We start from the raw sequence: 4,989 nt of genomic DNA, 5'->3' as shown, positions 1-4,989 counted from the left end.
ATGTGTTTGAGACCCACATTGGGCTATGTGTTGGGTATGTAGCCTAAAGAAAGAAAGAAAGAAAGAAAGAAAGAAAGAAAGAAAGAAAGAAAGAAAGAAAGAAAGAAAGAACGAGCATACCATCCCATGCTTCAGAATAAGAGTCTTTGAAAAGTGAATTTACCATCTGGTAGATCCTACAAAGTGAAGACTGGGGCATATTACAGTGTTAAAATGTCTCAAACAGGAAAATTATAAAAGAGAAACCAAAGGCTTTTCACCAATTTCATGTATACTTTAGCAAGAATATCTTCTGCTATTGAAAATATCTCTGGAATTGTTTTGGGACTTCAGTAGAAACTAAATATCTAACCATTTGGAAATTATATGACCATATTACTTTAGATGCTCACCACAAAATAACACTAATTAATTTAATCAATATTTCCATAATGTCAGGTAAGTCCTATAACACTGAGTCAAAAATCATAAAGACATTGCTTGTATAAGGTTTGAAGGTACAAATGTTTCATGTGTGCAAGTTTGCTATCTAATATGTATACCCCTGAAAAGTGGTATACTTCACAGTGAACTTACATTGACGGCTCAAATCCATGATTAAAGATGATGAAATTGAGAAGTCTTTTTAATTACGGCTGGATGAGTATGCTGGATACTTATTCTAAATTTGATCTTCTTCACAGCGTGGCTTTATAGAGTGATTGGATGTCACTTTAGGATGCAGTATCTGTCGTGACTTGGTGACCTGTATTTGGCACTTGATCTCCCACAGTGGGTGTATGGGTTAACATTCTTAGTTTCAGACAATAGAATTCTGCAGCTATTTTAAGGATGAAAAGATTATTACAGGTTTACTAACAGGCATTTTACAAAGTCATTTAAGAGCTAGAGAAACCAGATCCTACTAGGAACAACTTCCAGAAACATACTGATCACACAACTGGAAAGTCAGTAGCTGCCACCAGACCCAAATATCACCGCTGTCACCCCCAATAACAACATTGATTTTCTATTCTCTGAATGTGCCTCATGTAATTAACTTTCATATGATGGTATTCTAGAGGTAAGAATGGCTTTGAAATGTAATTTTATTATTATTTAGATTCTATATGTGAAGAGTAGAATATATACTATGAAAGCTATCAAAATATAGGAATCTGATTTTCAGATTTTGTTTTCAAAAAGCATTTCCCATTAAAAGGAACCAGGTGTCTTTGAAGAAATAGCTAATTCTAGGGCCTGGGTAGGAAGAATACAAGAGTCTGGAATACCTCATAATGCCAGAGAGTTAAGGAAGTACAAGGTGAAGGGATAAAGAGGAAGGAATAGAATAACACAGGGGTCACCTAAAAGCACTCTCAATGGACAAGCACAAAATATTTGAGTATAATTTTAAATAATATAGCATTGGATTATAACTCACATTATGAAATAAACATACATGAAACCAACATGACACTGAATAAAGAAAAAATCTTCCTTAGAGAAAAATTCTAATTATTATGTGTCATCACTTTCCCCTTCTCAAGAGGAGAAGTCCAAGTCTCCTGTTTTTGATTGTGGGTTGAGCTTAATAACTTACTTCCAAATGATAGAGTATATGAAAGGGAAAATAGTAAAGTGAAGAAAGCTGGCGAACACTGCTTTAATCAAGTGATCAAGGTTGGCATCACCAGGTATCAGCCATATTGATTTAGGTTTCATGAAAAAAAATCAGACAAACCCAATTGAGGGGATATTCTAAATACCTGACCAATATCCTTCAAACTTGTCAAAACCAGAAGAAACAAGACGGAGAAGCTGCAATAGGACAGAAGAGGCTACAGAATCATGATGACTAAGTGTATATGATATCCTGGATTGAACTATGGAACAGTGAAAGGACAATAGTGGGAATCTTGGTAAAGTATATAGTTCAGCTGACAGCAATGCACTAATGGTAATGTTCCAGTTTTGACAAAAGTTCCATGATTATGTAATATGTTAACATTGAGAACATCTGTTTGTAGGCTATAAAGGACTCTGTACATCTTTCAACTTTTCTTTAAAACTAAAAGAATTTCAAAAGAAATCAATTTTTTAAAACATAGAGAAGGTCTTCCAAAGATTTTATGCTGCCATAATATTTATTTAATATGAAGGACACAAAGAATAAAGAATACAGTTTGAAAGGAAAGTTCCAGCCACCAAAAGTAGCAGGTCAGTGGTGAGACATATTAATGTCATGCACGAGAGAGAAAATCTACAAATTCTGCTGTTGATTCTAGACCTAATGTTAATCCAAATCAAGTCTTTATTTTCAGATTACATGAGGTGGAACCCACAATATAACCTGATGTATAATTCTGATATCAAATTTCATTATTAGCATGTGTAAAGACTAAAACCCAAAACATCTGCACTTAATGAACTGTATATATCCACCAACTGGAGATTAAGGGGAATGTACAAAATCAACAGAGTTAGGTTTAGTACATGCTATAGCAAGAAAGATCCCACAATATAGGAAATTCTGGGGCATCTCAAAAAGTAGCCTTAGAGAAGGGGTACTAATAAAGTGGAGGACAGAATTTAGTCATGAAACGATCTTGTCAGAGATTGTAAAGAATTATAAACTAGTGTATTGAGAATAGTCAGCGATCTTATCTTTAGAATACATGAATCCATGAGGAGTTACTATAACATTTTCTTGGAATATGTGTATCAAATGAACTGGAAAGAGTTTAAGCTTATTCTGTGATGAACGTCTTGGTTTGGTTTGAAATGTTCATCTGTTTTATAAGTTATAATGTAGTCCATTTGGAAAAGTTGTGGTTTCTGTTACATGTCTCAATTCTTCCTGACACTCTAGCTGTCAGAAAGGCTATTTTTCACTTATCAAAGCCAACCAACACAGCAGAAGATTAAATAATGAAGCAAAATGCAATTTTTAATGCTTTGAAACAAATCTATTATGTATGCCAGGTGCTGTTCTATTCAGTCTGAATGTTTTTTTAATCTGTGAAGGTCCTTGTAATTGTATGTTGTGATGATTTAGGACAGAATTAGCCCAGAGCAGTGTTTATAGTAGTAAAAGTCTCTTTTGCTAAATTGCTTGCCTATTCCATAAGCCATACAAAATTGCTTTTAAAGAATCCTAGAAATTCTTCAAATACTTTTTTCTTATACTAAGCTATATCATTTTTTAAATATGACTGAATCAAAAATGCATAATCTATATCAATCCTTTATTTGCCTTCAAATTAAGCTTTATGTCTTCTTCTTATATTTTTATTAGAGAATTCACATTAGCAACCTCTAGTTATATATTTAGCATGTCCAGCAGCATTTATTTAATAAGTTCACAATTCCAGTCTCAAAGAGGGTATGTTTTACGCTTATTTGGGCACAACGATTAATGACTATGTAATACTAAGTAAATATTGTTAAATGTATGATTGCATCATGAGTGACTAAATTTGAGGTGCATTCTCAAATGATAAAGCATAGCAACCAGATGATAGAAGTAGTAAATAAATTCACTACAAAATAAATTTTGTAATGATCTTACCAGTGTTGTGGTAAAAAAAAAAAATTTGTTAGTGAATATTGAAATTATTGCAGTCAGAGACCATATGGCTAGTTACAAAAAAGACAAGAGAAGAAAGAAAAAATACCCTGTTGTATTCAATTAATTTTTCCTTGGTTAAAGAGAAGATTATAACTAACCCTTAGAAGATTTGCTAAAATGTGTGTGAAAAATATCTGAATAATTGATCCCCTTTCCTATCAATTTCATTGGACCTGTAAAAAAGAAGTAATTTACTGTTCATAGTAGAAATAATAGTTAAGAAGCAAATATATTCTGTAAAGGAAAATATGAGTTTTTCAATGAGCATTTGATTTCCTGAATTCCAGAGAATATGTAATGTACCATCTTTACTACTTTATTAGTTTGGTTTACCCATGTAAATTGGTTCTCTCAGGAAGAAGTTGTAATTGAGGCATATATCCTTTCTCAATCTTAGAATAGTTATCTTATATATTATAATTGAATAACTATTAGCATGCAAGCAAATATTATCTTTAAATTATATTAGAGCACAGTAATCAAACTTCATGCTTACTATTACAAATAATTCCAACAGTTATCCCTTTGAAATCACAAAAATTCTGATTATTTTACATTTGCCATACTGATCATTGTAACTTCCACTTGTCAATAGTCTCAGCATAATTATAACACAATCCTATAAACTTAATTTTGTTCCATATGGAGCATTACCTACTGTTCCCCAACACATTACAAAACTCATTAAGCAAAACTGTTGAACATTGGAACTCTCTAACCTCTTGACTATTTTCTCAGGCTCACCACTAAACCCACATATATTTAATAGCAGCTTATTTTCTCAGTTCAAATTAACTTAAAAGTAAAATTACATTAAAATATTATATTTTTCAAGGTCATTTATCTCTTTTACCACTGAGAGGAAGCCTGGTATTCTGATGAGAAAGTCATCGATAAACTTCCAGGTTTCCTGAATTTAAATCTTCGAGATATTACAATTGCCCTCTTTTATGACTTTCCCCCAGTACACAGAGATTTAACTTGTAGAGATATATTTTCCATGCCCTCATGATACAGTGCATATTAGTGAGATCTTATTGCCTATATGCTTATCTAGAGATAAGACCTAAGAGATCACCTGTTCCTTATCAGGAGAATAGAGTATGTCCTCCAACTCTGGCTATAGTAGTAAGATTGAATAGGGTTCAAGCTCTCTTTTTTATCTTGAAATCACAGAATTATTTTATATATGTTTTCACATCTGCCAATTAACGGAAAACGTTATACACCTTTACCCATCACTGCAGAATACACTGCATAATATTATAACTCCATCTTATTTCAGAATCCCTTGCAAATATCATCATCTTAGGGCATTTTTATACAGACTAAAATAATTAATAATAACATTAATTTAGCACTACTGTGTTAAACATTTA

This window comes from Crocuta crocuta, unplaced genomic scaffold, assembly GCF_008692635.1.
Source record: "Crocuta crocuta isolate KB4526 unplaced genomic scaffold, BGI_CrCroc_1.0 scaffold115, whole genome shotgun sequence".
In the NCBI taxonomy this organism is placed as follows: Eukaryota; Metazoa; Chordata; class Mammalia; order Carnivora; family Hyaenidae; genus Crocuta; species Crocuta crocuta.
This window is presented reverse-complemented; position numbering follows the sequence as displayed.